General features: G+C 42.7%; 1 protein-coding gene across 1 annotated transcript in view; it reads left to right on the top strand.

Annotated features, from left to right (window-relative positions):
• The first annotated feature begins 841 nt into the window (after positions 1 to 841).
• The window catches only part of tshz3a (teashirt zinc finger homeobox 3a), a 39,916-nt gene continuing 23,101 nt past the window's right edge, over positions 842 to 17,656 (top strand). Inside the window, exon 1 of the mRNA XM_078949423.1 lies at positions 842 to 972. The gene's annotated coding sequence lies outside the window, so the exon portion shown is untranslated. The remainder of the gene's footprint in view (positions 973 to 17,656) is intronic.

The raw sequence follows: 17,656 nt of genomic DNA, 5'->3' as shown, positions 1-17,656 counted from the left end.
ACGTTGTGAACTGCCAGAGGAAGCTAGAGTTCTCAGAGAAATTCCCACGTGTGCATGGTGAGAACATGCAGAAGAAAATAAAGAAACACAAACAAACTATGGGCTAGAGTCTTCTAACTGTAAGGCGCCAGCGTTTCCCTCCTGTGCAGCGCCAAAATCTTTGTGTTAAATCAATTTTATCTATTAATTCCATTCCTGCCTTCCTTGCTGTTTAGTTCCTCTTGAAGTGCCTTCGATCAGCACGTCTGGGAGTTGAGTCACGGCATCTGGACGTAGAGTCTTCTTCCTTAAAACGTTTCACCTCTCAGCCTTCAACAGAATTCTGTTCATCAGAATTTTTGACTCACGTTTCGTGCTGCTTTTGTCCCAGAGCTCATTTCTCCTCTTCCAGCTCCATCACCAGGTCTTCTAGATTAGATTTTTCTTGTTTCACTGTGAAAGTTTATTTTTTCATTTCCTCTTGTTCCTGATTGTCTCTCTGGTTTGTTCTTTCAAAGTCTGGAACTGATTGATTCTGTCTTTGTGTTTCAGCAGTTTTTTCTTCTGCAGTTTCTTCAGCTCAAATTGAAGAGCTTAATTCTCTTTTTTCCAAGTTTTTGTTTTCTTGGAATTTGTTCCATTTTTTGATGTGGAAACTTTTAAATTTGTCCCAAACAATTGGCATTTATTTTAAGTGTGTTAACCATCAGAAACAAAAATGAAATTGTAAACTTGTGAATAAAAGGGAGTCAATGTAGTCTCATGACAAATATACAGGGCCCTAACGTCTTTCCTCCAGGGGGCGCTCCACAGCAATTGGGACATCTGGTGAACACTTTTAAGCTCAAGAGGAACAGTGCAGCAGAAGCTCCAGGTCAGCATTGCTGTGACTTCTCTGGGGAGGTTCCACCTCGCAGCTCAGAGAACATAATGGATCTAACTGTTGGAAAGGACTTGGAAGATTCCCACATGGGGCTGGGGACTGAACGTCAGGTAAATGTTATAAATTTGACATTTTAAAATGATGTTCCTTATTCTGAAAATAGAATGGAGATGCAAGAAGTCCATTCTACGATAACTGAGCGTTCGGTCTTCATCAAAATGACTGGAAGGTTTCTGGAGAACAGAAGTTCCACACTGACTTCCATCCAGAGTGATGATGCTGTTATCAAGGGAATCTCTGAGGTCCAAGAGCAACAGCCTCTGTTCTATTTGAAGCTCTGGAATCTGTTCGAGACACACTTGAAGCTCACATCTGCTAGTTTATTCGACACGTAAAGCAGAATCGTCGTCGTAAAAATGTAAGCTGGGCTGTGTGATAATGTGTCCTAATCGAAGCATGGAAAGGCTGATCTGGATTTGGACCAAAAGGGAAAGCAGAAGAACGTTTTTCCTGAACTGTGGTAGAGAGTTGATTGATCAATCACTGAACTTCTGCAGTGGGCGTGGCCAGACGGTTAGAGAAATGTCTTCTGTCAGAAGATATGGCTAAATAACTTCCATAACATCATCCATTCATAATACCTACTTTTTCTGGTTTCTTTTTTTATCTATACATTTTTTTTTAAATTTCAATTTGATTTCTGGAATTAGATTTTTTTTTTTTTTTTACATTTTGGTTTGGGGAACTTTGTTTTGATGTCTAAACTGTAATGCTGTTTTATGGTATTTGTTTTGCTTTTTGAATTGTGACCTTTAATATGTTTTTGCGTTGGAGTGATTGGCTGAGGTGATTTGGACTTCTGGGCCACCGTAAAAATCTGCTTAACAATCAGTTTTAATGAAAAAGAAAAAGTGAAAAAATGAAAAGATTTACAGGCAGAAGATGTCGATGATACAAAAGTGACTCTAAAGAAAACAGAATGCAACAATGGTTAAAAGTGTAGGTCATGTTCAAAAAACAAAAACAAAAAATGTAAACAAACATAATTAATATAAAGAAAGTTTAGCCTCAAGTCCAACAGGGGTTTATACAAATATACATAAGATACATTTGTGTGGTTCCTGAAAACTGTTAGGTAGTTTTTCATTTTCTTTCTGTCATGGAGCTTGTTTTATGTAGAGGAACACATGGATCTACAGAACTGGGACTGTCAGACAGTCTGGCTACAGAACTTAAAGGAAACCTTGGCTTGTTCTTGTTGGTTTCAATTACATACAAAATGTAACAGGTTCTAGAATATCGTTCCTGTAGACGTTCTTGTCTCTCCGGTGTTTGTTTGCATCTAAAGTCCAGCTGTGTCCGCTTCAGGTCCTCATGTCCATTTACAACCCATATACAAGAAGTAAAACGTGCATTTTATGTAGCAGATGTTTGAAACAATAAGGTTCATAAGAAGGGCAGTTCATTTGCTAGACAGAAACTAATGCATGAAACTTAAACAGGAATTCATAAAAAGCCACAGCAACCCGTTTCTTCTGGAATGATTTACTCAATTATGCTGATGTATGTCATACGTGAGCTTAATTTTTCTAACCTAATGATGCAATTTAGAGGCTGCGTGGGCCTTGACATCAATGAGGAAGTGTCAATCTAGACGGGGACCTGCTCCTGTGATGGAAAGACGGCGAGAAGATGAGCGCTGAGTGAGAGCTTGGAAATAGGAAACAGTTGTGAGGCATGGAGGGATGGATGGAGGAGGAGCACAGAGGAGGAGAAATAGTTGGCGAAAGAGGGAAGGAGGTGGCAGTAACGTGTGATTAATGGATGGGTGGAGGTGGGGAGGTTTAGGCAGACTGCTGGAGAGCAGAGTGACAGTAATAAAGTGAACCTGCCTCTCATTCATCTCCCTGGAACCACCCCACCCCCCCACCCCCCAAACGCTGGGGCTTTACACACTCTGACTGATGTCATGCTCCACATGCAGGGCGATGATTTTTTGGCTGTTTAAGGCAGACGAACAAACAACGTCTCATAGCCTCCTGTTGTGGGGCTCAATCATCCATCAGCCATGGTGGCTGTCGCAGACATCAACACTACCTCATCGCTTTTATGGCCCCTAAATCACGCCGCGCCTCATCTTAGGTAAAACCATCGCTGAGGTCCCTTTAACAGCAGATCAAACACGGCAGCTGTGTTTGCAAAGGAACACAGATAATGACCTTTTTCAAAGTGAAGTGAAGCTCTGCAGCTTCTCCTGGGGGTGGGATCGTCTGATGCAGGACTAACGTTGCATTTCCACCTGCTTGTGAAGGAGCTGAAACGGCCAGCTAAGGTAAACACCAACGTTTGTGACCTTCCCACCGGCGGTCGTAACGACATGCACATCTCAAACGCAGCCTCATTAACCTGTCCTGAGCCGTTTCAGGTTGCACGCTCCACACAGTCTTCACAGGGAAGACACAACCCCTCCCTCTATAGGGATACGTGGGGTTGTAACCTCAACCCGCCGCCTTCCCTCAGACCTTCTGTAATTAGAATAAATTAAACGTTGCTTATAGAGGAGAGGATGAACCGAGATGTTCACCCTTGTGGGATGGTGCACTCAGAGTGAACTTTCCCTGACCTCGCTGGTGAGCCGAGAGCCACAACCCCCCCCACCACCGCTCCCAAATGAACGTATAATTAGAATCACTTCCAGAAACGGGCAGGTGAACGTGACGTACGGAGAGAAAAAAAAAGCTGATGAGCAATCATTTCTCTCTCAGTCACTAAAAAAAGGTAAATTGGTGGATTTGGAGCCACAAAGCCTCCAGCTAAATAAAATGTATGACTAAATTGCCTTAAATTACGTTGGCATTGACTTGATAAAAGAGCCGCCATGTTATTTCAATCATTAGTGCTCTTAATTGCTCCAAGGTATAATGAACACATTACTAATTGATAGGAACCAGTGACGGTGAAAAAACCCCCGGCACCGGGCCCCACCTGCATGGGGTAAATCTGTCTTCATATCAGCCGCCTGACTTTTTGCCCGGGCAGACAATAGATTAAACAATGAATGAATGATTTATTAGCTGTCGCTGTCACGCTATTTAGATGGATGGATGCACACCGGGCGTGACCTCACTTCCTTGTTTTCTGCCTTGTATTTGTGGGTGTGAGGGGCGGGGGCGGGTGGAGCAGGGTGGGGCGCGCCACTGGTCACTGACAAGGCCCGGGCTCGTTGATCGACGACCCCTGGATTCGATCTGGTGGCGGCGTCTGCAGCTGAAGTGCAGGGACAAAGGTGTGCAAAGTGTGTGTGTGTGTGTGTGTGTGTGTGTGTTGGATGAAGTGAAAAGCCACAAAAGTAAGTACCTTAACGCTCTCCAACCTTGGCTTCCTTCTCTTCCTCCTCTCCTTCTCTCAAATGGGTTATTCTGGCGATGGTCCTGACAGGCCATGGTTTGGATTTTGATTTATGTTCCTGTGAAGCTCAAATCAAAGATTCCATCTACTGCTGCTTTATGGCAGCTGGGATGATGAATGGCGCAGTCTCTCGGTCAAACCAAGCCTCTGTGTCTTTGCCCCACATTTTAATTGCTAAAGTAGCCAGTCATCGCTCAGCCCTCCTACCCTCTCCCTGCCTCCCCAGCTTATCCTCTCTCTGCTCTTCAACTTATTGTCCCCCCCCCCCCCCCCCGCCGCCGCCTTCTCCCTCATTCACGCTCAATAATGCACCTTTGTCTCTTCAAAACGTCTGAACTGTTTGAACTTTCCCTGATGAAACTCCAAATTGACAACTGAAAAAAAGAGGAAAGAACTAAAGAAGCTGCTTTTTTTTATTAGGGGGGGGGGACCCCCGCATTATTCTACACGTTCAGCTTTAGCACATGATGTACACAAACACGCCTGATGAAGGGGAAAATTCATTTCTGCATCAACATAAAAAGCCACTTTATTTGAAGGAAGAATGCGCAGATGTCAAGCTCTGATAGAGTTGATGTTTTCTCACTATTTTTCAAAAGTAAACACATTCTGCCGAACATGACATTACTAAGTAGGTTAAGTATGGCCCCGGGCCGTCATCCATCAGGACTGAATGAAGCGAGCCTACTCTGCCCGATGAGAGGTGAAAGTTTTCCGCTGTGCCACCATGACATTTAATTTTTCACATCTCCTGCGTGTTCCTGGGATGAATTTTGGCAGACCTGCTGCAATTTAGCCGCTTGGCAGTTTGAAATTGGGCGATGAATCACAACGTGGATTCAATGGGAGCCAGTTGGTGGACAATATTTTCTCTGTGTCAGGCTTGGAAAGGGAGTTGCTGAGGCTTTAGATTGTGTTCGCCAATCATCTTCCACTCACACGGCCTATCATCCCTTCCTCCCCCTTCCACAAACAAAGTGCCCCGGTCGACCGTTAGGAAGCGGAGCCGTGTGCGGCCGCAGATGCCGGGCGACGGCGGAGGTCTTTGGAGGTCTGCACTTGGAGATTTTGACAAAGAGCAGCGAGGAAAGGAATCGATAAGAGTCAGGACTCTGCCAGTCGCCGAGCAGAGCGGCGGGAAATGCAAAGCCCCAGACAAGCCCCCAACGCGCCGGCGATCGGCTGACACCGCGACCGACACAAACCATTCATTAGGCCGGCAGCAGAAGCGGCTGGGCTGAACAGCTGATGGTCTGTAACGGGGCGGACCACACCTGAAGAGGAGCTGCACCAAGCCCAGCATGCGTGTGTGCGTGGGGGGGGGGTGTACAGTAATGACTAAAAGTGTGAAACATACTGTCGGACATCTGTGAGGGAAATTTCCAACGTCGTCCGTACATCAGCACACGCGCCAGAGAGCTGCGGCTGCACTTAAACCGGCGAGCGCCTGGGTGCCTCGTGTTGGCATCATGGGCTCCACGGAGCGCTGAAAATGATCATCTCCAGAGGGGCTGTTGTGTTTGCCGCTGCTCTTTGACCTCACCAATGAAGGGGGGGGGGGGGGGTTCCAGCTCTGACATCCGTTTGAACTCTCCGCTGATGCATGAGAAGACTCTTATGGGGAAAAATCCTAAACACAAATATCGTTACAATAACTGGAATCTGACAAAGCTAACGTTTCATGGTGCACAGCCTGACCTTCATTCTTCTCATCCAGGCAGGAATCAGACAGAGAACTCACCGTCCAGGAGGATTCCTGTTTTCTGATCACCTTTCATTGAGCAAAAAACTCTTGATGTCCTAAAAAAAAATCACGTTTTTACCCTCAGATTATGAATTCTGTTCAGGATAAAAACTGTATCTGTGTTTTAGGTTTCACATCAAAAAAAGAAGTTTGTCTAAAAACTTTGTGTTCCTGTGGCACAAAAGCCCCAGGACCTGATCTGGAACTTGTGTAATAACAATAAAAGCACCAAACGTAATTTTTGTAACGATTGTTGCAGAATTCCAAAACTAACAACTTTCGTAACTATACATATTGAGCTCTTCCTCAGAGCCTTAAAGTTCTACTCTGATCATCTCCCGATCTATCTTGAAAGTGTTCCCAGTTGTCTTTTGATCAAAATGATGCTCTCTTAGCTCGAATCTAAAAATCAGTGTCATTTTCTAAATGGCGTATACTTCTATAGCGCTTTTCTACCTACAAGCGCTTTACAGTCACACACACATTCACAAACTCCGCTGCCGAACACTGGCGCCAACCTCCCACCAGAGGCAAGGTGGGGTTCAGTGTCTTGCCCAAGGACACTTCAACAATGGGTGTGCAAGGCTGGAATCGAACCTGCAATCTTACTATCATGGGTCGACCGCCCTACCGCTGCCCCACAGCCGCACAGTTCTAGAGCCTAGTTTCTGCAGAGCGGCAGAAGTTCATTAGAAATTCACCTCTGAGTTGTGGGCGGGACCGTTGGCACCCAGTTCCCATCAGCCCTTCAGTTTATGCACACTCCTGCTAGCTTACAGCCCCCCACCCCCCCAACCTAACATTACCAACAAAACAACAATATCAGATCCATCCATCCGTCCAGTTCTGATCCAGATTCCTGATCAGACCAGGAAAACAAAGGCGTTCATGGTTCTGTTTGTCTGACAGTGGATGATCAGAATGGAGCAGGTAGCTTGAAACCCGTCCAGTTTACTTTCTGCATCACAAATACAATTATTTTCAAACTACATTTTTTCGTCTGCTCCTGATCTACAATTTAGAAAAATCAGAAATGCAGCTCAGTTTTCTTCATCTGTGTCCTCCATCATCAGAAAAATGCTACAAGAAGAAGATTGTTGAAACATTAAGATGTGCTGCTCCGACTCCTCTGGACAAATGTGCCGTTCGCACTGGAAGTTGCATATTTTCTCTCACCGCCCACTTTATCAGGCACACCTGTCCCACTGCTCGATAACGGAAGTTTCTCATCTGTTGGCAGCAACTCAAGGCCTCAAGTCATGTGGCCTGGGTCCAGACGATCTGCTGCAGTTCAAACCAGCACCAGAACGGGAACGAAAGGTGACCGAAGTGACCTTCAACGTGGTTGTTGGTGCCAGATCTGCATGGATTTTCACCCACAACCATCTCTGGGATTTCAAGTATCCAGTCAGCAGCAGTTCTGTGGGCAGAAATGCCTCGGTGATGCCAGAGGAGAACAGCTTTCAGGTTTGTTCCAGCTAATAAAAACAAAGAACCGCTGGTTACAACCAAGAAGAGCATCTCTGAACACTCAACAAGTCAAACCTTGAGGCAGACGGGCATCGGGGGGGCACTCCTGTCACCTCAGAACAGGAAATTGAGGATACAATCTACTACATCATCTTGATGATTTGTGTTTGAGAACTTCTTCTGTTTGGTTACTATTTAAAATATGCATAATTTTATGTATTAGTTGATTTGACAGAAGCATTACAGCCTGAAAATACAGCAAAGTAAACCAAAAGGCTGTTTTTCATCCATGGAGGGGTGCTTTTCTTTTTTTTCTTCTGGTGTGATCAAGGAAAAAGTCCCAGACGGGTGTCTGTCATAGACCATCACGTTACCTTATTTTCTGTTTCGCTCAAGAATGCTGTTTTGTTTAATGTGAAAAAAAAAAGAAAATCAAAGCTTTACATGTAGATTTTTAAAAATACTGGCAATTTGGTGTTTGTGTCATCTCAGTAAAACCCAATTTCTTTGCTTTTTTTTTCTGTCTGGGGGGGGGGGGTCCAAAGATCTCATTTGCAGAGGAAGTCGGCCTCCCTGCTCAGCCGACTGATCCTCTGCTCCTGGATGTGTGAGCGACTCCACTTCCACTGCGTAAAATCACATTACGCTAAAGGGGAAGGCGAGTGAATGGATAGCTCTGTGGAATGGCTAAAGACCAGTGAGTTGTCAAAGCCATTTATGTTGGGGGGGGGACAAAGACAGACAGGCCAAGCGAAGATGGAGGGAGCAGAGTTCCCTCTAACAATCTGGCAATAGCTCACAGATGGGGCCCCCCCTCCGACACCTGCATTTGTTTCTCACCTCAGAGTGCTCGACTATTGATTGGAAAACAAGCCCTGTTCCCTTCCTCTCACAAAGTGACCCCGGGTCTCGCTTCCACCTCATGAAGTTACACATTTTTTACGACACCGAGCTGGAAAATTTGAAGTGAAATCTGCGTGTGCGTGCAGGCGTGTTGGGATGTGCGCCGTGCACACACTTCTGGGGGAGCGAGGGTGATTCAAAGTGCCATTTCATTGTGTGAGGACAGCCTTCACAAATGCACTTGTCATGCAGAAGATGTTGTCATCCTCCGTCTCATTGTTTGTGTAAGTGATGTCTCCAATCAGCATCAAACACGTGGAGGTTTCACCCTCCCCCTGTCACTCTCAGCCTTCTCCTCAGATTGCACAAATTGTCCTGTCGTCCTTCTGCTCCTGCAGCCGCTCACCACTTTTTCCCTCCATTCTTTCTCCAAACATTGATGGAAATAGACTCACAATAGAAGCACACACGCTGACATAATGATAGTGGATTTGAGCGGAGAGGAAGTTTCTGAGCAAAAATATTCTGTTTTTTTTATCTATGTTTGCATTTAATTTCAGCAAAAAGCTTTGAAACGTTGCAGCAGGAACTGGAAGCTGTGGTGGAAAACAAAAGTTTGGACCGAATTGGATCATCAGGATAAATTCAGCTCAGTTTTCTGGTTTTTGTCTGTATAAGAACTGGACTGAGAGACTCCTCCCACATGGCATTCCAAACAGGAAGTGTCCGCTGGCCATTCTTGCTCCCATACCTTTTCTCTTTTAACACGTTCTTGATAATCCTCCTTTTTTCATGATTTTCTGACCGATCAGATGCCTAATTAAAAGTAGGAGAGCCTGCTGGTCCCCGCATCCATTCTCCAAAACATTTGGCAGATTTCATGTAGCCCATTTTCAAGTGGTAGGGGTGTGGCCTTCCAACATTATCACTACTGGAGAAAGTGGTTGCCATAGAAACTTTGACTTGATGACATTTGGCTGCAACATGGTGGGGTCCGTATGGCAAAAAATGCTGACTGAATTGACTTCATTTGGTTGGAGCCGGAATAAACCATTTTCTATGGGTGACGTCGCACTCAGTCCAGGTCGTGGATACAGTCAATGGTAACCTTAAAAAAATCGGTGTTGTGAACTGTTGATCGAATAAATCTTGAGGTTTCTAGAGGTTTGACGCCATCAGAAGTGTGGCTGGTGATTCTGCTGTCCAACACTTGTTTCCACTTGTTCTTGTCTTCCAAAACTCCTGAACGCTCCTGAAGCGAACGGGGGGGGATGCTGAAGGAAACGGAGTTTAAAAGGGAATCCGTGATCAAACGAACCTCCTGTGGCACACATTTGAAAAAACTGGTAGTTCAAAGTTCTGTCTCTCCATGACTCGTCTTTTTCAGAATTGGTTTGATTGAATGAATGAAGAAAAGAAGTTTGTTGGAAAAATGAAAAAGCTCCACAAACAAACAGAGTGACATGAGTGGACGAGGACGACAGGCCAGAATCGACCTCTGACCTGCTGTGTCTCATGTTCTACTTGCTAAAAATGCTTCCAGAATGTTCAGACAAAATTATGTTTTCAGTCAAGTAACCATGCATGTAAGAGGAAGATGTTTAACCTTTTTATCTTCTAAATATTGTTAACTGCTATGTAATATCCAACAGGCAGGATTTCCAGCCTGAAGTTTCCCGGCTTTTGGGAAGCAAATGTGAAAAGCTTTGCGCTTTGGCTGCATCCCGATGAGCAAATTGTTCAGAAAAAAACAAGCAGATACCAAAAAACAAGATCAGATCTGTTTAGCATCATAAAAGCAACATGGTTTTTTTTGCTTATTCTGGGATCAAACAATGGACGTCCTTTGAAACAAAATCACAGACCAGGATGGTCTCATCTTTATTTGATGCATAAACACATCCAGCTTAGTGTCAGAAGACGCTCTAATCGATAGTTTTATTGTTTGGGCTTAAAAATGTCTGTTGTTAGGATGAATGTTTATAGCTGGACTTAAGAAAACGCAAAAATAGACTCTAGCAAATGCTTCTAAAGTCTCTGAAATTATATATTTTCTATTTTTAAGCCCAAAACTTAAGCAAAAATATGGAATTAAAAAGGATGACTGTGTTTCTGTTCTAACCTCAGGTTTTATATTAAATCTGTTTCAGTTTGATTATAAAGAATTTCAAGCTTTTGATCAAAGACTGTATTATGACTAAATATAAGTAATCCTTTCGTTCATTGGAAGTTTGTTTGTAAATATCCAGATATGCAGCATCATAAAAAGATGCAGATTTTCCTTGGGGCTGCTTCCTGTCTCTGCACAGGTGGGTGAGCCGTCTGCATTTTTAAATACCCAGCGAAAGCATGTGGCGTGGCCTCTACATCCTCCCCTGACCCCCAAATATCTCGTCTCATTACCTGATCGACCTGTTAGCGTTCGTTACCAAAAGCTGTAGCCGCTCCCCGCTGACTACTTCACATGGATTTCCCATTTTAGATCAGAGCGGAGTGCAGTCCGCTTCGATTGGAGCCGACGTTGGAGGAGTTCTTCAGGGCAAACCAGCTCTGACTGGCTTGATGCGTAGCTGTCAGTGTGTCATGACATGATATAATATGAAATGATATTGAACAACATTGGTTTGGCACTAAATTGTTAGCAGGGCTTCGGGTCTGACAGCAGCCAGTTTATGGCTTTAATCCCAAGGTCCTTTAAACCTTGTTTGACATAAATTGAGTTTGGCTTCTTGGCAGAGAAAAAAAAAGAGCAATGACAGGGAAAACACTTTCTGTTCTCCCATCTTATTTAGTTCAAAGTTTCTGCATCTGTGACGTTTCATTTACTCTGCAGTAAATGGGAATATAAAAAGTCAAAGCGCCTAATTTGGCACCGTTTGGCGTTGTTTTCCTCCAGCAACATTTTTCCTCCAGCGAGCTCAAAAGGGACAAAAGGCAAACTCACCATCTTCAGACGGTCATCTCCTGGCGTTGTTGGCTGATCGATGATAAATCTGCGGCGCGAAACTCAATGAGAACCCGAACACAGGTCTGAGGGACCCGTTACGATGACTAATGCCCCGACTGACAGCCAAAGATAAGACTCATCCTTCACCTCAGCTCAGCCCATTTCTCTGCAATAATGTCCGTAATGGAGTGCTCCAGCATCGTTATTGTGTGAATAATTTAAACAGTGATTTAGGTTATTGGGCACTAAGGTCACAGCCGCAACACCTACGCATAGAAAGTCCCAGATGAGATACAGCTTGGGCATGTAGACTTTTAAGAGGCACTCTGCGAGGCGTTCGTGGAATGGCTGAGATGACCAGGCGCTAATGATTTGGTGTGTTGCTTAATTAGATGTTCCGGCGACATCTGTTTTTAAGGGAAAACTGCAATCCTGGCACATTAATTCACTTTGTAATGAATGACTGAATGTCAATGCGGGCCATGAAACCACCAGGAGAGAAGTATGTGAATCTGCGTGTGTGCACCACAGTGATGCTTTTCCATCTGTTTGGCAAAAACGCTCTCCCTCCAACTCTGGCACCGTCGCTGTGCAGAAGCCAGAACGAGGAGGGATTCAAGATGGCCTAAAGCTGACTGGAATTCATTTAGAATGGGGAGGAAAAAACCAGAAACAAAGACGGAATGGACATTATGCTGCTGAATCTTAGTTAAGGGCACTTCACGAGTGCATGACAGTATCATTAATCTCAAGAAATTACAGAGAGAGAAACCAATACAACAGAATCACACGCCGCTAACAGATAACGAGAAAGACACGCCAGGATGCTCAGTTCGGTGTGCACAAAATAAATCCCGCTAAATGTTACCATGTGACTGTTAAAAATCTGCGACAGCTTCTACAGTGATCTTTTTAATCTTCCAAATGGCACCAAACATGTTCAGACAGGATAAAGAAGGAAGCTGCTTCCTCCCTGAGTCTGACTGCGGTCCAAAGGGACCACTTGGCACCTGGAGTGACAGGCTGCCGTCAGCCGCTAAAGATGCTAATATGAATTCTGATCACTCACTCTGATAGGCAGGGGAATTACTGCCCATCACCGCCATCAACCAATTTTCCACACGTGGCAAAGTCAGCGGGCACAAAGCAGAACATTGAGCTGGCACCACGGGCAGAAATAGGTTCTGATGGAAACCTCCTGTCCTCCTTCTGCCTCTACTGTCTCCTGGTGCGACAAGATGTCCTCTTCAGTGACAAAAACTGTGCAGTGACGACCACAGAACATGAAATACCTCGAACAATGGTATTTAGTCTTTCAGCGTTCTCATTGATGTGAGCCTAAAACAGGTCAGAGGCTAATCACCTGACGGCACAGGAGACAAAGACACAATGTTCCTGTTCCCATGAGGGAATTAAGTTAATGTCAGTAGTGCCATGACATTTTGCCTTTTTTTAAAACTGATCATCAGCTTTTTTCAGTTTGATCTGTCCGTCCGTTTTGACCTTGGGGTTTCCAGTCCATATGTAATGACCTTAATCCAGTGTGGATCCTTATGCAAAACACTTCATGCTGCTGCATAACTATGAAGCCAAAGGGGACCCAAGTCTGGGTCTCCCTGTACCCGTCCCCCAGCCCGGGGGAAGCGCGTCCGGCATAAAAATCTCTGCCAAACCACCTGTGCAAATTAGTGAAAGCTGGTTTGCTGTGGCGACCTTTAAGTAATCACCTTAAATAATTACAGGAGTGGGAATAAAAAAGTAACTGAAACAAAAACTCAAGAAAAAATGTAAGCAAATATATGATCTTAATTCTTGTCTAATTGTTTTTATCATTATTTATTGATGTAATATTGTGTACAGCTTTTTGGGCCTCCTTGAATGTTGGTGGAAGGTGTTTTTTAAATAATAATAAAATGAAATCAAGATCTTTTAAATTGTGAATCCTTTTCTGGTCTCTAGTTTGGATTTTCTGTGATATTTGTTTTATTTCAGCAAACTTCTTTTATGAGTTGAGCATCTGTCACAGTCACAAGAGGTTCTAGTTAACGACCCACAGATTTTCTCGTTTCTGTTCTTTGTTTTCAGCCTATAGAAGTGTCTGGGTTTCAGATGCTCTGCTTTCTCACTTCATTGTCCCTCGGTTCACGGCTTCAGTCGTGTTCATGTTATTTACTCAACCTTCAGGTTCTGCAGCATTTTGGGTCTTTGAGTTCAGCTCTTACAGTTCCTGACATTTTCATCAACTATAAAATAATGAACAATATGACTTTGTCCAAATTCCTTCACTACTTAGTGCACTATATCGTGTGTTTGCCATTTTTTGGAGTGTGCGTATCTACTTTTCCAAATTTCAGAGCCCTGGAAATTTCCCAGAAGTCTCTGCAAAGAACGATTGTGCATCTGTGCTCATTGCGTTTGAGGGGTTTCTCAACTGTATTTACATTTATTTTCAACAATCATCTAAGTTTTCATCATCAACAGTTTTTGTAAAATGTTCACACGTGTTTTTACTTTTGAAAATGGGTGATGTCATATTTTTCCATTTGGGTTAAAATCCCGAATACTGGACGGCTCTGCACTATTTAGTCCTTCAGGGGTTAGAGAGTAGAGAGGGAAACAAGACAGTGTGCTTGAAAAAGGGGTGAAGAGAAATCTGGGATGACCCCGCCCCTTTTTTGTAACAGCTGATGATCTGCATATTTCTATTTACAGTTTTGTTTAAAATAGTCACATCACATTCTGCATAGCACCTATCAGAAGGGACTTTTTTTTTATCATTTCTTGTACAGTTCCATTAGTGACATCCTGTAGGTTTTATTGAACGTATGCAAACTTTTGTTTATTTTTAAACCGTCATCCAATCCGTTCCGTAAATCCACACCACAAAATAATAAGAACATTTTCTTTTGTGTAGGACGAATGCTCTGCTGAATTCTTAACTCTAACTCCCTTCTCTGTTCTTGAACATTTGTTGTATGTTTATTGGAATTGTTTTATACGTATTTCCCCAAACTAGTTTTGTTAACATTGAGAGTTTATTTTTGTGGAACCATTGTTTTACATTCCCTAATTCTGTATTTTACCATGTTTACTACTTCACTGAGGCTCTCCTCTGTATAGACTATACTTGTGTCGTCGGCATATAAAAAGTATTTGAGTGTATTTGACACCATGTGGATGTCATTAATGTAAAGGATGAACAGGGAGGGGCCTGATATTGACCCTTGTGGAACTCCACAGCTTAAATTTAGCAGGGTTGATCTGTTTTTTCTGAAACCATATTAGTCGTCAGATATTAGTTTGTGTTTTTCTATAAAACTTTCCAGCCTCATGAGGAATCCTTTTCCCAGTATTTTAGAGAACTGGCAGAGTAACACTGGTCTGTAGTTTGTTAGTTGGTGTTTGTCCCCTGATTTATCTCGTGGAATCACTTTGGATATTTTCATTTTTTGTGGAAATGTTCCTGTTTGAAAGGATAAATTGTAAATGTAGGTCAGCGGGTCAACAATGGAATCAATGACCTTTTTTATCACCATCATTTTAGTTCTGTGACAGTCTGTAGATGTTTTGTTTTGAATTCTTTGACGATTTTTAGAATTTCTTTTGCTTCTATGGGATTCAAATAGATTGAGTTTGGATTTCTCTTCATGCAGTGTTCAACAGTTTCTGATTTATTAGTACAGTTTATTACGTCGACTAACTTTGGCCCTATTGTCGCAAAATCCTTAGTCATATCTTGACCATTGCTGCATATCTCATTTTTACCAACTGAAGAGTCTGGATAATTAGTTTTCTCTGTGTGTTTTCTAATGACACTGTTCAATACTTTCCAAATTTCTCTAGTGTTTGATTTATTATTATTTGTATCTAATATTTTTATATAATAGTCTTTTTTGCATGTTCTCATGATACTGGTTAGCTGCTCCGCTTTAACAGTTCTTTTTTTAAGAATTGTTTGTATAAATTGTTATTTTTTTGCATGCGTTTCCCAGTCCGGTTGTCATCCATGGGTTTTTCTTGTATTGTTTTCTGTTACAGGATTTGTAAGTGGGCAGTTTTTGATGTAAATTCCTGCATACATTTTTCATAAGCTGAGTTGACATCGTTACTTTCATTCAGAGTTTTCCAGGTTTGTGCTTAGTTCTGACTTAAATGCATTTATTGATTCCTCTGTTAGTTCTTTGCTGTAAACTATTTGCCTTTTTTCTTTAATTTCTCTACAAACACATTCATAGTTTGAAAAATACCGGAAGGTAGTCAATGATGTCGGTCATCAGGAATCCACTTTTTATTCTGTTTTTTAGGCAGTTTGTGAATAGATTGTCTATTAAGGTCACACTATTTGTTGTTATTCTGCTCGGTTTGTTGATTAATGGATATAAGCTCAAACTGTACATTTTATGCGTAAAATCTTCTGTCGTGGTGTGATTGTTTGGGTTCAACAAGGAAAAAAAAATACCTCCACGTTTACAAGCAAACAGCAGATTTATCATCTGCAATTTGAAACATATTGTTGCAGATGCACTGATGCCTTTGTGATAGTTTAAGCAGAAAAAAATGACGTAAATATCTATAAAAGTCCATGCCAATAATCTCTTTTTATGCTGCTATGTGTAGATCCTAATTGTGTGCCAGTATTTTCAAGAATCTCTTGAATAAATGGTTAAAAAAAATTTAAAAACACACAAACGAGCTTCAGCTCGAACACATCCCACTGCCGTTGGCAGAGTCCAGATTTTTCATCATAAATCTGCAAAAGTTAAAAGTAGGATGCAAAAAAAATAACAATAAGTACAATTTTTTTTCCTAAAGCTAGTTAAGAAAATATAACAAAGTTAATGTTGCTGGTTGGTAGCCACATCTGCATAAGCGGTGCATGTGTGCACAGAGGCCTTCTATGTGTTTTCTATTCAATGTTATGTTCATTAATGATAAAGAATGATGCAAAGATAAACCTGATATTCTTAGCAATCTTTGTCTTTGCCTGCATTGTAGACTAAAGTCTATTTGTGTGGAAAACACATAACTGGATGCAAACTAAAGACGTTTTTGGTGATAATAAGGCATTTCAACATTTCTTCAGCAGAAAAGTTTCTTGTTTTACCAAAAAAATGCTCCTTAATATTAGAAGAAGGGAAAACTTGTCTACCCAAAATAGTGTTTGTAAGCTCCGTCTCTGTTTCCACTGGAGATGAGTCCTTTGTGATCAAACTGAGAGATTCAAAGCAACAATTCTATTGTACTGTCTGTCATGACGTGACATTGATCAGTTCCAGATCCATTCTTTATTTTCCAAAAACTGACACTTCTGTTTTTACGGGAAGAAACTTTCAAATTAGAAATATTATTTACATGAATAACATGAAACTAAGATTTAAAAAGAGGCCGTGCTGCACAGGAGCCGGTCACGTGCTCTGCAGCGCCTTTCCTCCACCCCCCACCCCCTCCACCATTGTGAAATCCCGCTTCGCTTCAGAGAGAAGCGATGCCGTCTACTTTGCAAAGTCTCTCCCTACTTGACATGTCGACACGTGGAAAAGGATGTTCCTGTCTGTCTCATCACATCACAGCCTTTCTGATTTGGATCCCTCCCATCCAACACCCTGTGATGCTTCACTTTCAAAAGCTGCCCGTCCATCATAAACATCCTCTCTTTTATGTTCTCCGCCCGAGAAGGGAGAGGATAGAGAGAAATCAAGCTTCTCTCAAACACAAGCTGACAGCACTAAGCAGACTGACGTGACATCAGAGGAGCCATGTGCCAGACATAGATTCCAATTTCCATAATAAGGTAACTGCACGATTATAAGGCCTCAGTAAGGCCGTAAACTTATCACAATGTTCCTAAATTCATTCAGAATCTGGCAGAGCAAAAAGTCCGACAGCCGCCGGAGCTTCAGCTTCCTCCTGTAACGTGTTAATCATCACGCTTCCTAATCATTCCTCCCAAATATTCTGCAAGAATTTTAAATGAAATCCCTCACCTTGACTTCATCTAAATGTAATACTGTCAATAAAGGGGATATAAATAGAGAGGAGTGCAACCATTCATAATCTACCTGAATATTTCAAGAGGCTCTCTTTGGGCAATGGAGCGCGGAGAGAGAAGACGACAGAGAAGCTTGATCAATCGCCTGAGTTCTGCCTCCACAATCAGAAGAGTGCTAATTGAAACGGTGTGTGGAGTCATCTACCACTCCTAAAGGAGGAACTATCAAATGAGGGATTTTTCTTCATAATTCACGGCAGATTTAATTGCGTCTCACATGTGCGTCTCCTCTGCTGTCTGGACGGTGACGGAGGGAGAGCTGCTCGTCGGCTCTCTGGGCCCAAGCTCTCAGAAATGTTAAGGAGACCTTTTCATTCTGTGACCCCCTTCAGT

Source organism: Oryzias latipes, chromosome 6 (genome assembly GCF_053564925.1).
Source record: "Oryzias latipes strain Hd-rR chromosome 6, Olatipes_Hd-rR_3.1".
Classification (NCBI taxonomy): Eukaryota; Metazoa; Chordata; class Actinopteri; order Beloniformes; family Adrianichthyidae; genus Oryzias; species Oryzias latipes.
This window is presented reverse-complemented; position numbering and strand designations above follow the sequence as displayed.